Below are 12,072 nucleotides of genomic sequence, written 5' to 3' on the forward strand. Positions count from 1 at the left end.
GGGTGTTCCTATAAAATGTATTCTGTCACAGAAGTGTTTAGACTTTAACCAAGTGCATTTTGGTATCATCATGTTAATATTCCCTATTGATAAGAACTGAGCTGAGACAGAGCGAGCTAATCTGTGGGCTGATGTGAATTCTGCTCTTTGTTCTGCCCCAGGCACAGGCGATGGCACAGAAAATCCCTGTATGTGACTTATTTCCCGTGACAAAACCCCAAAGGCTTTAGCAAATCAGACTGCTTCTTCTAAAGCTTTGTTTTCTGTGCCTGTGTGCACATCCCTGTGACCGTTCACACACATGCACACGTGCACGCGTGTGCTCTCTCCTGCCTCACCGTGGCTGCTCTTAGTGTGGCTCAGAGTGGCCCTGTGCAGTGCTGCCTGTGGCCGGTCCATAAGGCCAGGCAGCCTGTAGTGTTTGTCACGGAAGTGGTTCCATGGTGAGGCGGCGGCGTGACCTTTCTCAGGAGGGGGCAGTGAGGTGTTGGGTGGAACACGGGCCTGGGGTTAGGAGGCCGCTGGGTTCTAGTCCTGACTCTGCTGTTGATTGTATGGCCGTGGAGAGTCCCATTTAGTGGCTTTGTGAAGGTGTTGGCCCTGCCAGCTGTCAGCACCCTCCCTCCTGTCCCTGCGTTTTGCTGTGTGGCCAGGGCAGCAGCACTCAAGGCATCTTAGGCAGAGGAGAAGGGAACCCATTTGGGAGCTGGCCAGGATGTCGTCCTTAGGATGCTAGCCGTGGACTGCTGGCAGTGTGCAGCCTGTGACTGTCCCCACCCGCCGGGGCTGAGGACACTCTGTTCCCGCGGGGAGAGGGCAGAGCCAGGCTCCAGAAGGCGTTGCCTGTCTCAACTGTGCATGCTTCTCTGTGTCCTGACACTGGGGCTCTGCAAGGGGAACGCATTGAACGTCACTGGGAGCGAGGTTTGCATGAAGAAGAGCTGCGGAGTGACAGGCGAGTGCTTTGCTGTTTTGTGTTTTTTTCTCCCCATGTCGTCCAGTGGAAAGAAAGTGACAGCGCAAGTAAGAGAGTGAATGAAAGAGAGAGAGAGAGAGAGAGTGTGTGTGTGTGTGTGTGCGCGCTCATGGCTCCTTGTGAGCCAGCTGTGAGAGCTGAAGCCAGGCCCAGCCAAACATTGCAGATGCTCGATCCTGGGTTGGCGTGAGTCATGGAGACTTTTTCTTCTGGCTCCCTGGCCAGCTCCATCATCTTATGGAGCAGGCTGCCAGGGCTCCGGGTGAGGCACGGGAATGTCCTGGTGCCAGAATTTGGTTTGCAGTGTCCTTCGGTCAGAACCTCGCCAGGAGCGACTGCAAGTCGAAGCCGTCCTCTCTCACACTGGTCTGGGAATGGAGCACAAAGACTCTGGGCCAGGGCGTGCCTGGGATTTGTATTTTGGGAATCTGCCTTCAAAGGTGGACGTCACAGAGAGGGAGTGTATAGGGAGGGGAGCTAGGGACCGAGTCCGCCTGCAGCCTCCTGGGGACCTGCTTTCCTCCAGACCTTGAGTTGGTTGCGTTGGCGATGGCTGGGTGAGTTCTGCAGTGCTCCCCAGCGGAGGAGGCAGCAGGTGTCCTGCACATCTGGTGCAGTTCTTGATGGAACCAGCAGCCAGCCAGAGCCACCAGAGGGGCTGCAGCCACCTGCAAGGGGAACTCGAACGAGACATGGGCCACGGCCAGGAGCGCCACAGGACAGAACCCCCCCATTTCCTGCAATGCTTCAGGGTTGTAGAAAGAGCACAATTAAGACCCACGAGGGCCGCAGACCCCTCTCCCCTCTCGTGGATGCTGACCCCAAAGGGATAGCAGTGCTGGTTGCTTAATCTGCAGAGAGGCCTGCAGAGTGTTTTAAATCAGGAACTGATCCTTTCTTAAAGATCCAGTCGGTTGGTTGGTGTTGTGACATGAGAAGCTGAAGGCTTTTAGATTTTATACGGGATAATTCTGTCACTTGGTAGAATGCCAGCAACCTGTGTTAGTCATGGCAGCATGGCGTCCATGGGAAGAGATCTGTAGTTCCTGCCCGAGGCGCATTGTTCAGTAACATGTTGTCTTCTCTTCCTTAAATTTGGAGGACAGGAATGTGGAACCCCCTCTTGTAGCCCCATAGGGCCGAATCGACGCAAGCATTAAAGCCGCACGTGAAAGCAGCGTGTGCCTGGCAGCAGAGAAAGCTGGTGGCCCGCTCCTGCACACTGCCTTTTCTGGTTTTATTCTTTTGTTTTTGTTTCCCAAGACCTCCTTTCGACCAGGCACCTTCTGCCCCAGGGATCGGCCTGCACAGCCTCGGGCGGGTCGGACTCTTCAGCAGCACGGCAGGTGGAAACCCCCTGCCATCCCATCTTCCCGGGAGCCAAAGCAGCCAGCTGGTGTGTTTGCTTTAGGCCGGAAGTGTTCCTTCTTGTAGGGTGTTTGTGTGTTGCTCAGCCTTCCTGGTTCCTTCCAGAAAACCCTCTTGTGAATTACAAAGCTGGGAAAGGGGTTTGCCAAAAACCGTTGCCCTCTGTCCCGTGCTTCCAGCGGTGTGCATCCTTTGATGAGCCCTGTCCGGTCTGGCACGCCCCCTCCCCCAGAGAGAAGGTCTCACCCAACCATGTAATTACCATACGCTTGCTATTAAAGAGCCTTCCAAACTCCACCCCAAGCTGTGCCTCGTTTGTTACCCCTCCGCCATCTCTGGACCCACGGTCTGCCCAGGGCGCTCTAAATACTGAAGACCAGGTGCAGAGGGTGTGTGTTGGGAGCGGGGCATGGGTAGGGAAGATTACAGAAAACACAGACGTTGGTTCAGAGGCTAATAAGGGTTAACAAGACATCTTGGGATCGTCACGATGTCTACTCTGGTGCTACAGCTGGTGTCTAGTAATTTTCTACTTTCCCTTTAAACCAATACTTCTGTTTTTATATGTGAGAATTCTCTTTTTGCCAACCTAGCTAGGAAACCTTTCTGATGCCCATTAGCCTGTATTCTTTGGTCATTTTTGGATGATATGACACTGTTTGGCTTCTAATTTCCTCCCAGGTGCTACTGGTCAGCAAACAATAGCATTTAAATAAAATCGGAAAGTAGGTGGTAAAGTTGCCAGTAAATCCCATTACTGGAAGAAGAGCACGTTTTCTTCTCCAGTTGAGTAGGGCTTTGTAGGTTGTTGGATTGGATTTGAGATGGGTTAAAGGGGCCCAGTGTGGAGGGGTGTGTGTGTCAGAGAGCTCACGGTTTCCAGTTTGCTGCGTGGCTGTTAGCAGAGCGAGCACTGTGATGCTGGGCTGTGCGTGAGCACTGCTCTCCCCTCTGCCTGGTGCCCTAATGCTTTGGAAACTCAAGAAATGCCTCCTGCATTCCCTCTTAGTGCCCCAGGCGGCACAAAAAACCCCGTGAACCCATCTCTGGCTGTGCCCCACCTCTCGCCCTTTGTAGAGTGGGAAACAATGACACAGATACAGATCTGGGCAGACGACAGTGAGGCGGGCGGCAGAGGTGTTTCCTCCTCCTTTTCTTGGAGGTGTAAAAAGGCCCGTCCTTTGGGATGCTTTTTAGCTGGGAGCCTCTAGAGGTCAGCACCACATAAAGAAAGGGCTGTCGGAGTGGGCGGTGGCCGTCCCCTTACCAGGCTGGCAGCCGTCCAGGGTGAGGAAGGGGGAGGGGCCGGGCGGACAGACCCTCACGTTGCACTCTCACTGTCTGTTTCCCTTCCTCACGCTTCTTTCGGTGTGGCTCTCATACCCCCGCATCACACGCTGTCAGCTCAGTGAGCGCGTCTTGTTGACCGATCGATGCGAGGTGGCATTTATGCCATCGCTGAGCCAGAAGGCGCCGTGCATTTTGCTCCGAGCAAGGTCAAAGGCTGCCGTGCCTTTGGGCAGTCCTGTTAGTCTGCAGCTTCGTTGAACCCTGCAACTTCCCCAGCGACTGGAGGGTTCCACTTAGAACCCAGCTCCGGCACAGGGTAGCAGAGAGATGAGGACATGAGCCTCTCTAGATTGAAATAATGGGGAGACCCTGCATGGTGGCAGACATTCCTGGGAGCCCCAGGGTCCTGGAGGCAAAAGCACCTAGCAGGGATGGGCCAAGGCTGCCCACAGCACCTGCAGCCAAGTCTAGACCTAGAGGCGACCTTGGGAGTCCCCTGTGGCTCCCCATTGGCCCCCAGGATTTCCTTGTAGCCCGACAAGGAACAGGAAGGGGAAACATCATAGCTGGGTAACCCACACCTCAGAGGGGCTGGGGCTCGTCCTGTGCTGGGGGATCCGCATGAGCCTCGGACCCACTCACCGAGCAGGGAAGTGGGTGGGACAGCACACGCAGGCTCCACGGAAGCCCCGTCTCCACGCTCAGGGCTTCACAGCAGTTTCATGGTGCCCTTAGATTTCAGAATAACGGCTTCAGACCCTGGGGACTGGGTTCTTTGCGAGTGTGGACCAGACTCGTGACTTCGGCTGTTCTGTTCCGAGACAACACTTGTACACTCGCTATTCCCTGCACACGTTGGCGTTAAAACTCCGTGTAGTTCTTGCTGTGGACCAAGACTGTTCTGGACACCCTCGAACTCCTGTAGGCCACCCAGCAGTCCTGTGAGGTGGGGGTTGGGATTTTCATGCTTTTTTTTTTTTTTTTTTTTTTTTTTTTTTTTTTTTTACTGTCGAGGAAACTTGGGCACAGCCTGCAAGTGTCCGAGCTGGGAGTCAGACCTGGCAGGTTGGGAGTCGGTGCAACCTACGCCAACATCTCTGCTGCTTCTCACTCTGGACTGCAGGAGCTGTGTGCCGACAAGTTTCCTTTGGGACTTTACTGTCCGCACACTGAGAATGGGAATCCACACACTCTTCCAGGTTCCATGCTCTCCAGAACTTCCAAAAGATCCGAACTTGATTGGAAGAATTGAGGCAGAGGAGCCCCAGGCAGGGGCAAGGCTGAAGGGGGCAACCCCACTTCCCTTCCTTTCTGCGCCCGTCTTTCTGGGTCTTGTGCCCGGAGCAGCCATTTACACAGCCATGGTCATAGCAGGCTGTCCTGAGTGTCTCCCTCCTCCCAGCACAAGGGCCTGTCCCAAACCTACGCTGCAGGAGCAGAAATCCCCTTTCTGCTCGAGCTCCCATCTGCAGATCCTGGTACAGGGCCATGGAGCCAGCACCTCGCACCAAGGACCTCCGTCCCCGTGTGTCCTCCCCAACTGTCCAGAGATGCTTCTGGCCCGCCTTCCCCACTGCACATGGAGGCAGCAGCCCAGCCCCCCAAGACCTCCCCACCACTGCGGAATCACGGGGCTGCTCTTAGTACAACACCCACCGGGATGTGGGGACATGTGGGGACTGGAGGTGACCGCTCACAGGCACGTCCTCCGCTTGTTCGCATGATGTCTGTCGGAGGAGATGTTGGTGCTCGCATCTGCCTGTCTGACTCCTAACACTGCGCGCATCATCCCGTAGATCACATGTGCGGGGCTTGCTGTGACGGCGCTCAACCACAGGTGCGAACGGCTCTGATTCCCAGAGGATGCCGGGTGAGAGCGAGCACTGTGGGAAAATCGAGTCCAGGAGCTCCGGAGTAGAAAACTCCCAGCAACATCAGTGGTGCAGGCTTAGAAAGAGGAGGGAGCAGTGGCACGTGCTGCTGCTTCCCATGAGCTTCATCAAGTCTATGACTTTTTAAAAGATTTTATTTATGTGAAGGGCAGAGTGATAGGAAGAGACAGGGAGACACAAAGATCTTCTAGCCTCTGGTTCACTCCCCAAATGGCCACAATGGCCTGGGCTGGGGCAGGCTGACGCCAGGAACCTGAAACTCTGTCTGGGTCTCCCACACGAGTGCAGGGATCCAAGCACTTGGGCATCTTCCACTGCCTTCCCAGGTGCATTAGCAAGGAGCTGGAGATTGGAAGTAGAGCAGGCACTGGTTCTCAACATAGGATGATGGCATCACGGGTGGCAGGTTAACCTGCTATGCGATCGTGCTGGCCCCACATCATTTCTATTTCTGTCGTTTAGTTTTTTCTGCTCAGAAATGTGCAGTCACTTTGAGCCTGGAACTGCAGAGAATTGGAAAAATATAAGCTTGTGGAAAACCAGCATTATGTACATATATATTTGGCAGACAAACAGATCTCAGATCCACTGGTTCACTCCCCATATTCCCACAAAAGCCAGAGCTGGGCCAGGCCAAAGCCAGGAGCCTGCAACTCCAAGTCTCCTACTCGGGTGGCAGAAACTGGGGCGCTTGAGCTGGATGAGAAGCAGAGGAGCCAGGACCCGAACCAAGCACTCCTGTGTGGGTTGGCGGCGTCCTGAGTGGAGACTAAAGCTACTGTGCCAAATGCATGGCTCAGAATTTCAAATTTTCTGACTTCAGAGTTCCCTGATACCAGAAATGGAAACTTCCAGTCTTACTCGGCAGCAGACCTCCAGTTTGGATGCTTCCCCCCGGGGAAGAGCGTTTTGGGAGAGCTGGGTCTCTCCCCGGATCTGTCTTGCCACCAGCCCCTCCCCCCCCCAACTCTGCCCCGTCCCACCTTGCCCGACACAGAACACTTGGTCATTCCAGGTTTCTCTGAATGTGATGCAGGGTGTCGTCAAATCCTTGACCGGACAACACTGTCACTTCAGAAGCACTCCCTTCCCCTCTGCAAATGGCCGTAGCTCTCCCAAGGGAAGAATTCCTGCATGACAAGGAACATTTGCCCCCACGGTGCCATCTGCCAGCTGCCTTGCACATGGCAGTGGTTGGGGACAGTACTGGACACGAATATCACCAGGTCCTTTTCTCTTCTCCCTCAAAGGGAGTTGCGGGAAAAGTGCGGGAGATGGTGTTAAAAAAGTGGGGAAAGGGATGAATGGCGTCATCTAGCAACTTGCCCTGGTTGGTTCTTGGGCGTTTGAAGGAGATTCTCCCCAGGGGCCGTGAGCCGGGCAGTTTCGTTGGGCAGAGGGCTTTGGTGCTCACCTGGCCTGGAGTGGAGAACTCAAGAGGCTTTGGCCGTTCTTTGCGGCTCTTACATTTAGCCACATATAAACCAAACCTTCCCCGAAGGCTGTGTCGCTGTGTCCTGCCGGGGCCCCTCCCCAGGTTAAGCCTGGTGGCTTGGCAGAGGAGTGAGTTTGGCCTGGTGGTGGAGCTAAGCAATCCTGGCCTCTCGACTTCCCCTTCCTTCCACGGCTCCCTTTCAGACCTGGCCAGCTCCCAGAGAGCTCATATAAGTGTTTCCCAGAAGGGCCAAGTGAGATAATGCACGAGTTGGTCTGAAAACACAAACTGGAGCCCTGTGTGTTGGGGGGAGGCATTCGGTCTGCATCTCGCAAGCTTTTGAGAAAGAATCCAGGAGTCAGCCGAAAATGCCAGCTGGAGGTCACTGACCTCAGCAGGCCCCTTGGCTTCTGAGAACCCTGGCCAGCCCTCTGCTTGGTGCACCAAAGACAGTTCCCTGGTGCATTGCAAGCCTTGCTCTGACCCCGTGCCTTAAACTCTGAAACTGGCCACATGTTGGCCACGTGGCCTTGAAAGACTTGGAAGCCAGCGTTAGTGACTACAGATGGGATTTTGATGGAAGAGACCAAATGGCAGTGGGTGTGCTGCCCCTTCCCAGGGATCGGTGCCACCTGCGCCTGAGGCTGAGCAGAGCAGCTGCTGGGAAATGCAATGACCCTGACCTGTTGTTCCGTCTCCAAAACCATGGCACTTCTGTGCAATTTCAGAGATGGAACTTCCCCTCCAGGACCGGCTTCGCTCTGGAGTGGTGATGTCCCCCAGGGAATTCGTCCTCTTGGGCAGGGTGACAAATTCAGTTTCCCGACCTGTGAACGCTGGCTGACATCATCTGTCGTGCCTGGACCTACAGAGCATGCCAGCAACGGTGGATCTGCATTTCTGTGACTCCAGCACCTGCTTTGGGGGCTCCCAGGAACTCCAGGAGTGGGGTTTGGGTTCTCAGGTCTTCAGCTCGTGTGCCAGAGCACCTGCTGTTCTTCTCCCTCTGACTCTGACCCGCAGTCGCCTCTGCTTCTGTGGCAGAACCAATACCCACAACTGCATGCCAGCGTTTCCCCTGGGGCTGCCAGGGCCAGGCTTGGTAAGGACTGAACGCTGGTCACTCCCCACAGAGCCTCACGTTGCTCCTGTGGCATATGGAGAAAATAATGAGCAGAGGTCCAGGTTATTTGGCAACAGTGCTTTATGACATCCAAAGACGATGGCCCCAGTAAGAAATGGAGGAGACCAGCAAGGCCAAGGTTGAATCAGAGGCATGATGGAATTGGAGCTGTCAGGATGGCCCTTGAAGGTTGTATTTAGCATAAGAAGACAAAGAGTGGACATCCTCGTCAAAATGTGCCCTTACGTGCTCACTTCTGTCTATTGTCTGTGCGCCCTGCAGCGGCCATTTGGGGGGTGAACCAACAGAAAAGGAAGACCTTTCTGTCTCTCTCTCTCACTGTCCACTCTGCCTGTCAAAAAAAGAAAGAAAAAGAAAAAAAGAAACAGGAGTTGGTGAGTGGCAGGGGTCTCGTGCCCCCACCCCATGGTCCCCGGATGACTTTCAGGAAGTGCCATCAGCAGGTAGGAGAGGCAGGAAGCAGAGGAAACCCAGACACGTGCTGGCAGCAAGGCAGCGGCAGGTGCTGCGGCCCCTCCAGCTGTCTGCACAATCTCCCAGCGGAGCAGAGGCAGCCCAGCCACCAGGGCACTTTCTGGGGGCTGGTGCTGCGCTCCGAGTTTGCCTCCTCCACCTCCTCTCTGGGAAGGCCCAGAGATGCCTGTCCCACTCCAGCAGGGCAGCCTGGGACAGCAAACTGTGCCATGTGCTCCCCAGGAAGTTGTGACAGGTGGGGGTGGTGCTGCTCGCTCTGATGAAATCACTGAGGATTCTGTATTTGCATCTGGCCTCCTGGTCCACGGTTCGCACAGACACAGGGACACTGGGACAAGGCCTTGTTCCATACCCCACAGTTTCACCCTCTCCACGGGGATGGGACAGGTCCCTGGTGACCTCATAGGACAGTAAGCTTGAGCTGGGCACTGGCTCAGCAGAAGCTGATGGCACAGATGTTGCTGTGGATTCGTTCTGAGAGGAAGAGCGCGGTGGGGGCAAGAGGTGCGGAGTCACCACACAGACCCTGGGAGTCAGGTGAAAGCAGGCCAGAGGCGAGCAGCTCGCAGACTCATTTATTTCAGTTGGTTCAGCAGCTTATATAGCCGAGGCAGCCAATCCAGTCAAGGGGCGGTTTATGCCCTAACCGATCACAGCCTGTTGCCAGGCAGGCTCCTTTGCCAGGTGGGTTCCGAAGCCATTTCTGAGTAACTGACACTCGCTTGACAGTCCATCTTGGCATGGCCTTCTCATTCCACCACACACAGCGGCCCATGCACTCCATGTCTTCAGAGCCTGATCTGTTGCTCCCACCTGCCTGCCCTTCCCGGTTTCTTAATTCTGCTCCCTTCCTGCTCCTTCCTGGCTTCATCCCTTCCTTCTCAACGCTGCAGTGACCGGCGTTTCCACCACTGATTGACAGGCCTGGCCTTCTCCTGGGCCACTTTTCGGGCAGGCCTTGGTTACCAGGTGTGGGCGTCCCAACTATGGATTTGGCTTTTGTGCCTCAGACTCCATAGGATGTTGAGTGACGTTTCTCTGATGGGAGGTGGCATGAGGGTGTGGCCCCACAGTTAAGATGCTGGTCCCACATCAGAGTGCCTGGGTTTGAGGCCCAGCTCTGGCTCCTGGTTCCAGGTTCCTGCTAATGCAGACCCTGGGAGGCAGTGGTGATGGCTCAGTAATGGCCTGCCACCCACGTGGCAGACCTGGACTTCAGACCGACGTAGCTGAAGCCATGGATGGCATTTGGGGAGTGAACTAGCAGCTTGAGCTCTCTCTCCCTCTCTCTGTCTCTCAAGTTAAATAAATAAACAAGGGCTAAGAGTGGGAATTTGGATTTGGGGCGCTGTGCTGCAGATCTGACACCATCCCAGAGCCAGGCTCTGGCAGAACTGGGTTTCACTTTCTTCTGCAGACTCTGTGTTGACCTCAGGGAGCTCAAGTCACTTTACCAGGTTTTTTTTCTTTTTAAAGATTTATTTAATTTATTTGAAAGGCAGATTTACAGAGAGAGAAAGAGAGCAAGATATATATATATATATATATATATATATATATATATATATATATACATTTAGAGAGAGAGAGAGATCTTCTATCCACTGGTTTATTCTCCAAATGACCACAATGACTGGGGCTGGACCAGGCTGAAACCAGGAGCCAGGAGCTTCCTCCAGGTCTCCCATCTGCGTTCAGGGGCTCAAAGACTTGGGCCCTCTTCCACTGCTTTCCCAGGCACATCAGCAGGGAGCTGGCTCAGAAGTGGAGCATCCCATAGGGGATGCGGGTGTTTCAGGTGACAGTTTAACCCATTACACCACAACGTCAGCCCCTGTACGGGGTTTATAAAGACACAACTAGAAGCAGTGTCCATAATGGATCTTTGAGTCTGGAGTGGCGCAGAGAATCAAATTCATTATCTTGCCGGTCGCATGGTCTCTCTGACCCGCCTGACTCCCTGTGGAGCTAACCGCAGCTGTGGGTGCTAGTCTGGGATGGCCTTGGGTCCCTGGATGCCAACAGCTGTCTAGCAGGAGCACCAGCTCCTCTCCCAGTCTCCTCCATCACGGGTCCTGTGCTGAGAGTGTAACGTGGTGCTGATGCCGTGCAGGCTGCCAGCCCAGCGGAAGCTGGCAAAGGGCTTCTATTTATAGGGCAGGCACTCCTCGGGCGCACACAGTGCTCTAGGCCTGCTCAGAGCTTCACAGAGACCCTGTCAGACACCAAAGAGCAGGGCTGCAGACCATCTATGGCAGAGGAAGGCCCTGTTCTGCCATGAGCAGTGGTGGAGCGGGCCTGGCGTGATGTCAGCCGAGTTGACAGCAGCAGCCGCCTATGCAGGCGATCTCCACGTGGACAGCTGGGCTCTGCCGAACCCAGGGAGCAGTCCTGAGTCTTGGGTTTGGATTTTGGAAACTGAATCACACAGAAAGGCAGGGATGTCTAGCTCCAGTTGGCTTCATCAGGAATGGCTATGAGCCATGGCTGTTGTTTAGTTCTGGCTGTCTGGGTCTTAGGAGCAATGTAACTGTTAAGGGTGGTAGAATGGGCAGTCAAGGCTAGCACAGAGCCAGTCATGGTCAGGTTTGGCCAGGTGACCTGACGGAAAGGCCCTTCCTTCCCACAGGCCCGCCTTCCCTGGATTCCCCCCAACTGTCCAGGGCTGAGCTGGTGGCACCTGAACCCCACAGGGGGCCGTGACACGCAGCTGGGCCGTGTCTGTTAGAAGCAGGAAGGGCTGCATCTCTAGGGTAGACAGACTTTCCTCCTGCAGTCTGCAGGTCTCCCTCCTGTCCTTGGTTAGCCCTCATCATACCCCAGGAGCGGGACAACCCACTGGAGGCTGGGGGTGCACTTCAGAGGAGCCCCAGAGCCAAGCCTAAGTCCCAGCTCAGCCACTTTTGAGTCATAGGCTAAGCCAGTTAACTCAATTTCTCCAATCCTCAGATTTTCCACTAGGCATTTGGGGTAAATAACCCACCAGAAAAATCAACCAAGGATATAAAGAGGCTATTCACAGAATAAAAAAAATACAAATGGCCAATAAATACATGAAAATGTGTTCAAGCTCTGTAGCCAGCAGGGGACTGCAAATTAAAAGAATGCGAATTCCTGGCGAATGTGCAGAGATTGCTACTGCTCAGTGTTGACACAGAGGCTTTGTCCCTCACTGCTGGGGGGATGGCAGCCTTGGGAGAAGATCAAAGACTTCTCCATCCCACTTCTCAGAATGTGTCCTGGAGAAATGGTTGCAGACAATGGGTTTGAATGGTCAGAGTCGCATTGCTCCTAACAAAGAAAATGAAGAGAGAAGAGGAGAGACAGCGGGACTGTCCATCAATAGCATGTGATTGCAAACACAGCCATGGGTTCTGAGAGGGGAATCATTTTAATATGAGCAAGCCAGGGAGCAATATGTTTGGGCAGTGGCATTGTTAGCAACAGAAATGTGTGTGTTCCTTTGTATGAAGAAGAGCATGTAAGGTGTGGG

The sequence above is a fragment of the Lepus europaeus genome, chromosome 20 (genome assembly GCF_033115175.1).
Source record: "Lepus europaeus isolate LE1 chromosome 20, mLepTim1.pri, whole genome shotgun sequence".
NCBI classification, from domain to species: Eukaryota; Metazoa; Chordata; class Mammalia; order Lagomorpha; family Leporidae; genus Lepus; species Lepus europaeus.